At 40.7% G+C, this 15,107-nt stretch overlaps 1 protein-coding gene and 1 long non-coding RNA gene across 10 annotated transcripts in view; one reads left to right on the forward strand and one right to left on the reverse strand.

Annotated features, from left to right (window-relative positions):
• Positions 1–492: 492 nt before the first annotated feature.
• Positions 493–15,107, reverse strand: part of LOC123136829 (vacuolar-processing enzyme beta-isozyme 1) — a 58,572-nt gene continuing 43,957 nt past the window's right edge. For 2 of the 7 annotated variants that reach the window (XR_006467301.1, XR_006467303.1), the window contains 2 exons: positions 956–1,203; positions 493–848 (listed from right to left, as the gene is read on the reverse strand). The gene's annotated coding sequence lies outside the window, so the exon portion shown is untranslated. The remainder of the gene's footprint in view (positions 849–955; positions 1,204–15,107) is intronic. The other 5 variants (XR_006467302.1, XR_006467299.1, XR_006467300.1 and 2 more) reach the window with 3 other exon arrangements.
• On the forward strand, positions 8,775–13,167 carry LOC123136835 (uncharacterized). Of its 3 annotated transcripts, XR_006467328.1 has the most exons (6): positions 8,775–9,329; positions 9,673–9,920; positions 10,253–10,649; positions 10,737–10,811; positions 11,218–11,347; positions 12,930–13,167. It is a non-coding gene; the product is annotated as an uncharacterized lncRNA (long non-coding RNA). The 3 variants fall into 3 exon arrangements; XR_006467326.1 differs by having other exon boundaries at positions 10,253–10,811; XR_006467327.1 differs by having other exon boundaries at positions 10,276–10,811.

Here is a 15,107-nt window from a genome sequence, read left to right on the forward strand (position 1 = left end):
GTTCGGTTATGATCGTCTGCTTGTGGACTTCTGTTACGGCAAGCCCGCCGACGTATAAAAGTTCGTGTGATTAGGTTCGAACTAGCGAGGTGCGACTATTATTTGAATAGCAACTTCTTTTCACAGCAATAGCAGACCAGCTGAGTTGGTGTTGCCTTTCACGTTGGAGAGCCTGGTCGTGGGTTCGATACTCTTGAAGCAATATGCCCGTGCGTTGCAACGGAAGAAAAAACTTATGACATGTCCATCCACTACCTATCTTACATCGACCATAAGTTACATGAAAACAAACGTTGCCCACTATGAACACCACCACATCCCTGTGGCCCATGCAAGTCCTTTGACACCAACGTTGAGCATGTGATGCAACCTCCACTCTACGCCCACAACCCACAGCGTCATCCAATAGCAATGCACAATGCTGCTTTACAGGGATTCAAGGATCATGGAGGAGTTCTTGTCCAATCGGGATTCAAGACGACTAATAAGCTTCAATGAAACCAAGATATTAGTATCTCTCAGTTTCTCTCTTTAGCAAAAGCCTATAAAGCAGATTTAATAATTGATTTCCGATTCACCTTGCTTTCTACTGGGTAAATGGAATTTGTTACTCCAATAGGTAACAAACCACTAACTCCATCTAAAATTTTCATAGCCACACTTAAGTTATATTGGTTCCAAGTTTTATTCGGCTACCCCAAGTAATCATCAACCAAACATGCATATTATATTTGTGAATTGGCATTTCCATTCCTGAGTAGCACAAATTTCACATACCATGTTTACATACGGATCCTTGTAGCCACCAGTTGCCTACATGACATAAGCCACTCTACTGCTTCAGCAACCTGCAAATTCCCAACAGAGATATGGACACATATGAGGCAGTCAGGCAATACATTTTAGAACATCTTAATCCAATAATTCGATTGGATTTGGAGAAAGTTCTACTCACCAGTGTAGAGCCATGCTTGTTACAACGTTGTTATTGATGGTGGCACAAATGGATGGTTGTCTCTGTTGCTAGCGTCTCCTTCTGCAGCGATAGCCACTCCATGATCGAGTCGGCCTTCCTCGGCAAACTCTCACAACCACCGCTCATCCACGGAGGTTTTTGACATCTTCTCAATGTTGCCTTCTATGAACACAGCTCCCGTGATGGTGCCCCCCTCGCTGGCCACTCTGCTGCCCCTCTCGCACTCCCTGACAACAACTTCTATAGTATGAATATTGGAACGATATACCTGTAACCGACAAACTGAAACACCAATGACAAAATAACGCTTGATATTCTTACTATAACAGAAAAGTTTAATATTGTCAGCTATATGATTATGTAGTACGTACAAGGACATTTGTGTGTGAGCTTAATTACATATGAGAGGACCTTCAGAGCAGTTAAAAAAACTACATAGTCGAAAAGGAAAAAAATACAACTGAATTTCATCGGCTTGATTCATGTTGTTTTGAACTCTACCAAGAGAATAAGATGTCAGTATCCACTGTCAGTAGTTGCAGTGAGGCAACTAATTAGTAGTTGGATATTCAGATATGTAAGCTGAGCTCCTCCTACAGCTTTATGAATGATTTATGTAGAGAAGAAAGGCATGGTACTAAGGCAGTACTAATAAGTAATATTGAAATCTTCTCTGCATATCATCTATAGTATTCGCAGGTTGCAGGATGGTTACATCAGATTCCCGTGAAAGGTCAAGGAGACGTAGACAATACTAACGGAAATAGCTTCAGTTCAGTTCCACTTTGTTTTGCTAACACTTCTAATTTCTAAAGGATCATGGATACCTCTAGTAAACAACTACCGGGACAGGGCCGGCCCTGAGGGGGGGCAGGGGGGGCGGCCGCCCCGGGCCCCCGAGTAGGAAGGGGCCCCGATTTCCCTTGCGTGTGTTATGTTTTAGGAAAGAAATGTCATCCTTAAGAAACAAAAAATCCTTTCCAGATCGACTGATTCTCAAAATGGTAAAGTATCCTTTCCCATGATTAATTTTGCGTTGATGTATAGGAAAGAATATTTTCCCACGTAACAGATTGACTGATTTTTCTCAAAAAAGGGAAATAATTGTAACAGATCCGTCAATTCTGGCCTTGCCTCACGCGCGTGGTCTTCTTGTCTTTCTACTTCTTCTTCAGACCTGTCAATGAATCAGCTATGCAAATGCCAAGGTCAACTGCTTGTTGCCGCATCGTCTAATTGCGATTTTCTGCTGCTGGACACGATTAGTGGAGAAAGGTAATACAATTTTTAAGATTCCATCAACCTCTTCTTCAACGCCAATTCCCTTTTTTATAATCTTGTCAGATTGTTCGGTTCATGAAGTTAATCCTCGTACATATCTCTTTCTCACAATCCAGTTTCTTGTATTGATAGGGAATAGAAAAGGGAAACTCGGATTTCTGTTTGTGACTCGTAATGTTCTAGCTATCCAGGTACCTTGTTCTATGCCTCTTCCTTAGCATTTTTTTAATTAGCAGTTTTCTTAATTTATTATCATATGTTTGTTTACTAATTAGAAAGAGTGCTATTAATTTAGCAAGATTTTATTTAGAAAGTATCCATCTGACAATGAGAAAAAAAGAGAAAATGCATATGAATTGATTGGTTCTCAGAAAACTACTTCTCCTAGGCATTTCGAGGAATTAGCTTTAGTTACTATTGAAAAACAACGTTTTTTTTTCAAAAAGGAGGATTACCCCGGCTTCTGCATCACCATACAACCATCTTTATTAATTATTCACGAGAGTTTGATAAAATAAATACAAGGATCAATCTGAAGCCCTCTTCTAGACGAACAAAGTCGCTTCACCTACAAGTAAACAACAACATAGCAAAAAATTATAAGATGATAAAAATTTGATTTGGCACGGAAGTGTTACTAATTCACCTAATAAAAAAAGCAAGTAGACGAACTTTTTATGTGAACAGTTGTTTCACCAGTTTTTTTGAATAGTCAAGATGACAAGGCAACATAGATTATAGTGTAGTTAGTATTTATTTGCAATTAAAATAGAAAAAATATAAAGTATCTATGTAGTCATAGGGCCCCTTTTTGGTATCTTGCCCCGGGCCCCCAAAATCTCAGGACCGGGCCTGTACCGGGAACTGCAAATGATATCTTGGGTTTTAACCAGCTGATTCAAAAACCAAGGAAGACAGATTACAGATGCTTCAGTTCTGTTCCACTGTATGTTTCCTGCATACAGTTCGTATGCAGCTCTACTACCCTGTAATTTTTTAGAAACACCTTGTACTACACCCCTTCTTCATGAATGAAAAGCCAATCTGGCATTTTCATCTTTCCCTAATCTCTACCTACTAATCTACCCTACTAATAAACCAGGCACGGCTTCTGGTCGTACGTCGCTGGTGTTTTTGCTAAAAACCCCCTCTATTTCTTTGAAATCAACCCGCATTCCCTGTTTAAGTGGCACTCTAGAAAAACGATTCATTTTTACATAAAACCCCCTATTATTTGGACTATTCAACGCGCGGTCCAAAGCAGTTTTGTAAAGAAAAAAGTAAAACACAACCACACACAGAGCACACGGGCTCGCCTACTCTCCCTCTCGCCCATGAAGTCATCACCGCCGCCGCCGCCGCCCATGCCGGCTACTTCCGGTGCCTCCGACGCAGTGCGGCACGCCCCAAGCTGCCCACGGTCCGCGCCTCCCTCCCCTCCATCCAGACTCTCTGCTCCCGGCCTGTACAGCCCGCTCGCAACCACACACCCATGGCTAGGGTTTCGGGCATGGCTTCGCCGGCGCGTCTCAAGTGGTCCCAGGTTCGTCCTTCCTTCCTTCTTGGCCGAGATTCGCTGCCCCTACACCTCACCTTCTCTTCAAATCCTCTGCTGGAGATGCAGTTGGGGCACGCCATGGGAGTTCCCCATCCACCACGGTCGCCGCCGTCAAGGGATTCTTCAAGGAGATGTCAAGGACGCCATGGACATGCAGCTCCTCAAGGTTTTATCCCTCCTTTCCTCTGATATCAAGTTCTAACAGTACATTAATCCAAGCAACTGTTTTCACATCAATTAAGGAATCAATCTCATGATGGTTGATGCTTGATGCAGCGGAGGATTGGGCCTCGCATTATTTTTTCCAGAATTGGGTGTTGGTACTCTCTAAACTGAATTGAGTGAGCTAAATCTGTGCATCAAAATTGTAGTCTGTAGCTTTATGTGTTACGTCTTAAGATTGAACTTGAAGATTGCTTTTGGGAGTAGTTTTAGTTGGTAGATGTTTCAGGCTCCAAATACGCACACATTATGTCCTTAGTGTGTGGCATAAACATGATCAGTTTTATGCTTAGAAACCAAATCACTGTCCACCCATTTTATTTCTTCATGAGTATTTTGTGTTGAAATCAGATCACCGTTCACCTGTTCTCGTACTGTTGTCTTTAACTTATTTTGCCGGTTCTCAATAAAACGCTCAGTTCAGGATGTGATTTTCAGTTTTAGGGATTTGATACTTTTGGCACTGAGCAAAAAAAAATTCCTCTGAGCGTGTACCTTCAAATGCAAAGTTCTGACTATGATTTCGCATGCGACCACACCGCCGTCGGTCGCTCTGCCTACTGAATGCCACCCCGCCGCCTCCCCCACTCCCCCCACCTGGGACCTCACCGCCCGCTCTATCTAATATATTTTCCAGTTTTCTTGCAGTCGCCAATACAAATATCCGCTTGAGTGTCAAAAAGCAGCAGTCATAATGAAAAAAGAGTATGGGTTTGTTGCTACATTGTAGTAGTTATGTACATCTCAAATTTTCAGCCCAGGATTTTTATTTTTACTAATGTGAGTATTTCTTAGTCACTCTTCATCTTCCAGCTTTGACTGAAAATAACTCTCCTGAAAACTGTTGGCAATACTCACAATGTGGTCTACAAAGAAACATTTGATGATCTTGCTTGATAACTTACCGGCGGGCAGAAAATATATCATGTTAGTACCATTCGTAAGCAAACATGTACCTTATTTCTGCTTAAATGTTCTCTGTTTCTTATTTCATAAGTGTTTTGCATTCCCTATAGAAGCTGACCGGCCAAATTTATGTTTACTACACTAGCATAGTCTCTCAAGTACTGCACTCCTGCAGGCCACCCAACCCATATTTAAAATCGGGTACTTCTAGTTCTGACTGCAGTCATATAGATATTCATGTATAAAATTGTTTGCCTTTTGGTCTGGTTAAATCCAGTGATGGTGCTCTAGGTGATCATGCTTCTTAGCTGCTATTAGTGGGCGAAGGCACAGCGTGTACAAGTATATCTTTCCACATAGAAAATAATTCATCTACACAAGCCTTCAGAACAGGGTAGATTTCCTAGAAGGCGACACCCAATAGGTCATTTTTGTACCCAGGTTTCCTTGCAAGCTTAGAATTATCAAATTCTACTACAGTTTATATTTGATGCATGAAATTGACCTCTTAGCAATCACCGGTTCAACAATCTTTTTATTATATATATGCAACCATCACAGGTCCTGATTTTTTAAATTAAATATTCTTAATGTTGAGCATTTTTTGTTACGGATTCAGTTCATTATTCAGGATCGCAAGAGTCCAATTCTTATGTGGTTCAGGAAGCACCAATGATAATACGAGTTAGACTGCTATACAACTCGACTTATCTACTGAAACAAGGTGTTTAGCGGATCAACAAGATGCTTACAGATATAGAACAGCAAGAGGGTGAAGTGTGGGTATAACATGGCAAATGATAGACCCGGTGAAGAACGAATGACAGTTGTGCAGAGGGTTAAGGGGTGTGGTTACAACGTGACAATAAGAGAAAGACCCGGTAAAGAAGGATTGAACGTTGTGTGGGCTTTCCATGTATGAATACTACTGGCAGTGTTACAGTGTGCTGATATGTGCTTTGTAAACAGCAGGCCAAGTGGTCCATTAGAAAAGGGCTGGATAGATTATCAAACAATGAGGGAAGCGAGGTAGAGCTCGGGATGACGGCGTAATGATTAGCTGTCTTCAAGTAGAAGATCCGGACAACCATAAGGGCGTGCGATTTTTTTTCCGATGCAATGCATGGGCGCCACGACCGACCTCAACCTTCGGATTTCACAGTACTGTAGTATTCATAGAAGTCTACTTTTTTGTTGTATTCGTATTAAATTATAGTTAATTGATGACTAACCTGATGAAGGATTTACTGTCCTATATAGCTTCTATAATTTACCGCACTATAATTTTTTTGATTGTTTGAATGTACAGTGACCTTATGTTTGAATTTACACTACCCTGTTTGAAGTTTTACAATCCTATAACTTCTGTAATTTATAGTAGTAGCCTAAAGATTGTGATTTTTGTATTTTACAGTGATAGATTTTACACTATACTGTTACCTGAATTTACACTGCTACATTTTTTACTAGAAGAACTATTTGAAGGAGATTGTGAGAGTACTGACCTACAGTTTGTCTTCTTGGTGTGACTGTAGTTTCCTGATTGTGTAGCTATTCTGTCCCCTTCTTCCTCCATCCTCTTTCTCGTTCTTATCTGATCATAAAGCACACATTGTTACTGGTTGTTTCTCCTTATTTTTACTTAAGTTTCAGTATCTTTGTTGTGATTTGGTTGTTACTGACTGGAATTTTAGTAAAATGAACACTGTAAAATTCATCAAAGCTGAATATGTGATACACTTTAAAAGTTACTCTTTATTCGTAATGAGATGACTGTAAATTTCAACTGAAGCCACTGTTTTTAAAGCTTCATGACGATGAAATGTTTAGTATGTGATTAGTTCATCTTGTGTTGATCATTGTACAACAGGTTGATGATGACTTTACGGCAGCCTAATTATAAATTTATACTATGTTTGTGTTCAGGAGTTTCTTCCACAAGTATCAACTTCAGATCCTTGAGAATGCCATGAGAATTTCAGGTTTTCTTCCAATAGTATTGTGAAGAAAACAAAACTGTCAATAACCTGGAGAAGGTCGTGAGAGTACTGACCTGGCAGCGTTGCTTTCTGGGCCCTTTCATTGCTTGCTCATGGATCATAGAGCGCATAGGTCATACATACACGTGCCATGTTTGTAGTGCCTGAAAAAATTGGTTGAATGCCCCATTATTTTCAGTCAAGATTTTTTTTCCAGTTGGTGCCAGATTTTTACTGGTTGGTATATTTGACTGAAGGCCAATTCAATTTCAGTCGATTGTAATATAGACACTCCCTTTTTTTTTAAACCAAAGTGTTCTCTATGGGGGAAGCCTATACGGCGCTACCGCGCGCACTACCCCTCGTGCGCTGGGTGTTCTCAAGCGCAAGCCCATTTTTTGTTTTTTATTCGTATTTTCTTTTTCTTTCTTTTTTCCTTTCATTTATTTTCTTTTTTCCTTTTTTCTTTCTTCTTTTCTCATCTTTACTTTTTCACTTTTTTGTGAAATTTCTTTTCAAATTCATGAAGATTTTTTTGTTCATCGAATTTCAAAAAATGTTCATGGATGTAAAAAAAAGGGTTCATCGAATTCAATTTTTTCACCGGATTTAAAAAATGCTCATCAAAATTTGTTCACCGACCTAAAAAAATATTCATTAAATTAAAATTGTGTTCATCATTTTCGAAAAAAGTTCAACAAATTCATTTTTTACCGAATTAAAAGTTGTTATTCAAGTTTAAAAAACGTTCATCATTATTAAAGAATGCTTATAAATTTTTCCAAAAAATAAAAAAATTATTCATGAAAATAAAAATTGTCCATATTTTTTGAAATCATGGACGTTTTCTGAATTCAAGAACTGTTTTTGAGAAGTCAAAACGAACGATGTTTTTTCCCAATAGAACCTTTTTGTAATCGCAAATTATTTTAACATAAAATAAAACAAAAACAGAGAATAAAAATGAAAAGTACAACAAACTATATATCTAAAAATACCCAACATAGTAAAAATCGTTTTATAATAAGCACACAGTTATATATTTTCGTACTTTTTAAAAGCTGGTCAAAATTCCCAAATGTTGTTACATTTAAAAATGCATTTAGAAATGTTGAGAAAAATGTTATTCTTTTAATAAATAATTCCGAAAAGAAAAGAAAAAGATTTAGAGACTATTCCATGAATTATTCTTCAGTCAGGCGAAGAATGTCGAGGTGGCTTCTTAACGCCCAATATTCAGTCGAGAAACAATAATCACGTTTATTAGAACTGAATATAAGAAATGGTGCGTAATGATAAAGAACAAAACAAATTGTACCGAATGACACATCAGTAGATTTTGCAAGATTTCATGTCCGTTGCAACGCACGGGCATTTGTACTAGTAAACCAGCTATTGCTTCTAGTCGTACGTCATTGTTGTTTTTGCAGAAAAGTCCCTCTATTTTTAAGAATTCAACCCGCCATCCTTTCTTAAGGGCTCCTTTGATTCAAAGGAATTTCGTGGGATTTGTGGAGGGTTAGAATCCCTAGGGTTTTTTCCTATGTTTGTCGCTTGATTCACAGGATTGAGTCATATAGGTTTTTTTCCTATGGAATCAAGTGTACTACATTTCATTGAAAATCTAGCATCCACTCCAACCTCTTTTTTCAATTCCTTTGTTTTTCCTGTAGCATCAAACACTCTATGGTAATCCTATAGGATTCAAGTGGACATGCCACTCAAATCCTGTATTTGTCCTATTCCCGCGTTTTGAAAATCCTGCAAATCAAAGAGGGTCTAAGTGAGAAAAACGTTTCGTTCAGAAATTTATAAATAAAACCCTGTGGTTTTAGGGATTCAACACGCGGTCCCCAGTGAGTGAATAAAAAGCGGTTTCTGGGCTGGTGCGGCGGCGCTCCCGGTCCCGATCGGGAGCAGGACGACGGCGGCAGAGATCTGGGAGGCGGGGAACGGCGGGGAAGTGGCGGAGGTCGGGATCCATCTCGGCGGTTCGTAGTGGAGGCCGGTCGCGGCGGCGCTCCCGATCCCCGATCCGATCGGTAGCAGGACGACGGCGGCAGAGTTCCGGGAGGAGGGGAACGGTGGGGAAGTGGCGGAGGTCGGGATCCATCCCGACGGTTCGTAGTGGAGGCCGGCTGCAGCGGTGCTCCATGGCTGTGGCGACGGCGGCAGAGTTCTGGGAGGCGGGGAACGGTGGGGAAGTGGCGGAGGTCGGGATCCATCCCGACGGTTCGTAGTGGAGGCCGGCGGCGGCGGTGCTCCATGGCTGTGGCGACTCGGTCTTCTGGGAAGAAGATACAAGGGAGGGAGACGAGGTGAGATGGAGAGAAGAGAAGGGAGAATAGGGACTGCGCGGCTACCTGCTGCTAGTCCGACGGCAGCTCCGGTCATCGGATCAGATCAGGTTTGTGTCCAGATTCCTCTCCTCGCCGCAAAAAAGTATGCCATGTCGTTGCTAATTGCTAGAGATGCCCTTCACAAGTTCAGCCCTTGGCCAACAGCAACCTCCAGGTCGCGTGAGAATTCATGAGTGCTTGAGTACATATTCAATGTACATAACAACTTCTCTGGTGACTTACTCAACTAATGGTTAGATACAATTTTAGAAGCAGTGAATAGACGCATGATACGTTTGTTATCTGCTTCTGAATGTTCATAATGTGTAAAATGATTCAACTTTTGTATGATTTTGCTTCAGAAGTTGAATCTGCAAAATCTTGAGAACATTGACTATATGCTCACTGCAGGCCAACTCTTGATGGATTTCCAATGTGTTGCTGGCCTCCCAATTTTTTCCGGTTGCTGGCCTCCCAATTTTTTCCGTCGTGCAGCCGCTCCCTGTCTCCCTGTGTCGTCCCAAGATGGTCCTGCTGGGCGCTATCATGACGGCCGAGCGTGTGCTATCCACGGAACACAGCTCCTCCACCCAGGCCCTCCTCCGCAACGCCGGCGAGGACACTACTTCGTCCGAACCGATTATCACAACCACTCATAGGTACACACACATGAGCTCCCCTGCCACCCCTGCATTGATTTAAGGCGATATCCAATTGGGAGGTATTGATAGGCACCAATGTATTCTTGGTTGAGTTCCCATGTCTTGAATTACGTTGATCCTTTTGGTAAGATCAAACTGAACAAACTGAACATCACTTGCCCAAACAAGCTGAACGTCATGCTACATTATTGTAAATCATTTACCAGGACTTTGTGTTCTTTGTACAAAACAGCCAAGACCTCGATCACTTATTCGTAGAGCACAAGCGAAGACATCTTTCGTTGAATCCATATATATGTTCAGTTTTTTAATTGATTTTGAAATTTCAGGAGCTCTATGGCACATGTAACAGGTCTTGGACATGATGGCCGGACGCGATGAGGAGGACATACTGGATCCCCATGGATGCCAAGGATTCGAGGACATTGGCAGATGTAGAGGAGGCAATGAGGACGGAGATGATTGCGGCACACAATTTAAATAAACCAGAATATCCTGAAAATTATATTTGGTGTATAGAATTCAGTTTTAGTGTTTGAGTGCATTTTCATCATTCACTAACTCCAGTAGTGAGTAAAAATATATAAAACTATGTGACTTGTAAATTTTTGTGTCTGTCGTGCGTCCCAACGATTCCATCGGCATCGGCCCTCCCCTACCCTGGTGCGAACTGCAGTATTAGCGGTCTCCTTGGAGTCCTGAAGCAGCTCAAGGGCATCGTCCTTGGTGCGCCTCCTCAAGGCTTGATGCTTTCTACAGGAAAAAAAATGGTTCTTTTCTTTGAGATGAGGAAAATTACTTCCCTTTCTACAGGAAAAGATGGTTCTGTTAGATAAATGTCTTCCCAAGTTAAAGGCACATGGCTCTGAAGTACTAATATTCTCTGAGGTACTGATTCTCTCTGTTACTCATGCACCTAGCTTGGTTGCTTCACAAAGCATCATAACTATGATAAAAATATGATAGCAATCATGAGTTACAGAAATTCTTCTTGTGAGGTGATTTTGTGCCCATGCTCACATTCTATCTTGAGTTTTGTGACCCATATTATACAATATCTTCTTTGCGTATTCATGATTGTGTGGAGCTTGCAAGACTAATTCATGCTGGCTTCTTAGCTTTTCATTTTTTATATTTGCCACAAGCCTGCTTCGCTATGTTATGCATGATCTTCTTGCCCATCTCATACTTTCAGCTCTCCCTTCTCATTATATAGTGAAAATGTAATCTTAAATCATGACCAGAAAAAAATGTGCAGGTTCTACATGTTTACTTGCATGCTATTTTTTTATAGGGGCACCATAACATGTGAAAATTTTGAAGAGCGTTGTGAAGATTTGTGGGAGCAGCTCCGACTCTAATTAAAGAAGTTCCACGCAGCGGGCATGAAGATGGTCACATCTATATGTATAGTTGTGCTGCAGGTGATTATACTCTTCATTGAAGACTTATACTTTGAGGGGCTGTAATAGTTATGCAGGAATGTTGCATTGTTCTATCCACCATCGACCATCATTACTTACTTTTTTATGTTCTTCTTGCTATTGGCTGGTAGCTTTTAGTAGCAATTTGGATAATTTTGTGCATAATATTATGTCTGGTTTTGGGGCAAGAAAGGTTGGGGATTCTGTTGTGGGTGGATCATGGCCTCCAGAACAATGCACACTATACAGTAGCCTGAGCAAGTTATGGGTGGTGCCTTCATATGGTGGTTAAATTGTTGCTCTTTTTCCATATGGATTAATGCGAAGCACCTCAAATTTCTCTTTTGAGGAATATATGTCTCTTTTTGTTCGATTTGAGTTCTTGGTCTTCCAGTTCAGAACATTTAGGACGTGATTTTGGAGAAACTTCGAGAGTAGGAATAAGTCATCGTCGTATTCAACTTTGTAATTAAAATGATTTAGAGTAGGAACCAGAGCTGAGATTTACTTTTTATGTAATAGAATGGGTTCTATAAGAAATGATTTTTTTTCACAAAGGTGGGGATTCAACTCTCTAGCTAGAAAATTGCTAGAGCGTACTTGAATTGTTGAAAGCGTGGATCATGTCCTATAGTAGCTATCTTTGATTTACTACCAGAGTTCACTTATAATTATAGGATGAAACTTTATATTATTTTGCCATCTTATTTCGTTTGTAAATGTAGCTACAACAAGTAGCAGTTTGAATTGATGCAAGCAAGTAAGCAATGCTTTGATTGGAAAATTCGTGTGTTGGCATAGGCTGAAGCAAGCACCTCTTCGTTCTGAATCAGTAGTTGGTGCAACTAGCTGTAGCAAGCCCCAGCTTAACTTAATGCTAGCAATTACTTGCGGCCTTGATCTGCTCTTGGCAATTGGGTAAACAAGCGCTTCTTTGATCTGTATGCCTGAATCTTTAGTTTGTGCAGCTAGCTGCTAGCAAGTAATTAAAGCCTTGATCTGCTCTTGCCGACAAAATAATCTTGGAAGAAACATCCAGGTCACTCCACTATGGGCCCATCCAGTAGCTTATGCATCCTATAGTTGGCTTTTCAAGATTATCTGTCACTCCACTATTTACTGTATTGTTATAACTGCTCCATGTTCCATTGAACTCCATGCTGATTGCATCTTTGCAAAATCTGGAATATTGTATGAACAAGGTAATTGTTGGAGTTTTAACTTCAATTTTTGTTGTTGTTACACAAGATGTTGCCTCCACCGACTTTTTGCCGAAAGACCATTAGCCATCGCCTAGACCTACTTTGCTGCAGGTTCTTTTTTTATTTGTGCGAATTATGATTGAGCTATGTTTGTTTTACAGTGATTTACAGCCAGGGTTTACAGATGATTAAACTAGCAATTAAAATTGATTTGAGAAAGTATTTAATGCAATTGGTCTCTTGGCATAGGCTCAAGTATAAAACTAATATGTAAAATCTCCATATATTTGTGCAAATTGATGTTGTAAGCTACTCTGAAAACTTTATTTTTTTTGTCAAGATTGATGTACTTGGTGCTAACTTCCATTTTCTCTCAACAGGACATGTGCTATTCTGAAAACGGAGCTTCTCTATTGGATGACAGCTCATGATGGTAATTTCAGATATGAAGCTAAGGAAAGCGCGCCTCATAATTCGTTAGATGTAACCCAGCAGGGCCAATTAGATATTGTTTTTTTAAAAGCCTTCATGGCGCACTTTATTGCGAATTAAATAACGATACATCATTCATTACATCTGAAATAATAAAACCAGGGGGATCATCGTCCCAAAAAAACAGTAGAATCTGTAACAAAAGCATGTCTTGCTAAATTGTGCGCCACATAATTTGCTTCCCGGTTGCAATGATGCATCGATGCATCGATATTGATCCAATCCTGGAGGCAATTTGAAAGCAATCTGCTAGTACTGCTGCATACGGAGACCAAACTTGGATTGTACCATTAAAAGATTCAGCAAGTTCCAATGAATCTGATTCTACAGTAACAGGCACACACTGAAGACCCTCGATTAGAGCTAATCCTCTCTGAAGAGCCGTTGCTTCTGCCATCGCTGCATTAAACATATTATATAAAGGCCAACAAGCACCAGCAATTGCCTCACCTCTGTCATTCCTCAAGACAGCACCTGCACCACCAGTACCATTTTCTGAAAACGCAGCGTCGACATTTAGTTTGTAGCTGTTCCTTTCTGGCTTTGTCCAGACAGTTTGACGAGGTTCAGATTTATTAGCTCGACCAAAATTGCATGTCAGCGCTTGGATTGAAAAAGCTGTGCGTGTTGGATCGGCCACATATTCCCCCTTGACAAACTCCCTCCGCTGCCACCATATGTACCATGCTCCCACAAGGATCGATTCCTTCAGTCCCACTTGATTCATAACCGGTGATCTAACTTGTGGTTTACGTAATATTTCTTCCAGAATAATAGAACCTGATCTATCCACTTGCGTCATCTCGTTGATGTAGTCTAGAAGACCCAACGAATGCCATACTTTCCTTGCTCGGTCACACATGAACATGAGATGTTTAATATCCTCTACACCTTTCTCACAAACAGGACACTGTGCTGAGGTTGGGATGTGTCTGTTTGCAAGAATCGCCAGCCCCGGAACCATGCCATGTAAGGCTTTCCATCCGAAGATCTTAACTTTGCTTGGCACGTGCAATTTCCAGAGAATTTCCCACACTGGGTTGCGTGCTGACGGTCCTTGGCCATCTGCTCGAGTTAGTCTATGCCTATGAGAATAGTCCCACTCAATGTAATATGCCGATCGCACAGAAAATATATAGGATTTTGTATAGTGCCAAGCAATAAAATCCTCATCAAGGTGTGCGCTTAGGGGAATGCTAAGTATTCTGTGAACATCAATCGGAGAGAAAATGTCTCTCAAAAGAACCTCATCCCAACTTCCAGTATTCGGGTCAATAAGCTCATTTACAGTTTGCAATAAAATATTTTCCCTTGGTGTTTGGATCATACGAGATGGGCTACCCGGGACCCAATGATCATCCCAGATATTAATCATTTCACCAGTGCCAACCCGCCAAATGTGGCCTCTTCGGAAGGTGTTCAAACCTGCCACAATACTCTCCCATGTAAAGGAGGACCCCTTCTTTGGACCAGCTCTGATTAAGGAGTAGTCAGGAAAATGCTTTGCTTTCAAAACTTTAGCACAAAGGGAATCAGAATTTGAGATGAGCCTCCAAGACTGTTTTGCAAGCATTGCCAAATTAAAAGAGTGTAGATCTCGAAAGCCCATACCTCCATCCCTTTTAGGAATACACATCCTCCACCATGCCATCCAGTGCATATGCTTAAGGTTCTCTGAGTCACCCCACCAAAACTCAGCCATCGCATATGTCATCTCTTTACATAGTTTCTTTGGGATATTAAACACCGACATAGCAAACACATGAATTGATTGTATGACCGCTTTCAGTAAGATTTCCTTTCCACCCATAGACAGAAATTTTTCCCTCCAACTTTTGAGTCTGGTTATAATCCTTTCCAATAAATGAACAAAGCTATCACTTCTATCCACACCCACCATAGCAGGCAAACCCAAGTACTTATCAGAAAGGGCTTCTGACATAATATTGAGCTCAGTACATATATCAACCTTTACTTCTACAGTTACATTGGGACTGAAGAAGATGCTACATTTTGCTTCACTCACTAGTTGTCTAGAGCATGCACAATATTGATCTAGTGTTTGT

Source organism: Triticum aestivum, chromosome 6B (assembly GCF_018294505.1).
Source record: "Triticum aestivum cultivar Chinese Spring chromosome 6B, IWGSC CS RefSeq v2.1, whole genome shotgun sequence".
In the NCBI taxonomy this organism is placed as follows: domain Eukaryota; kingdom Viridiplantae; phylum Streptophyta; class Magnoliopsida; order Poales; family Poaceae; genus Triticum; species Triticum aestivum.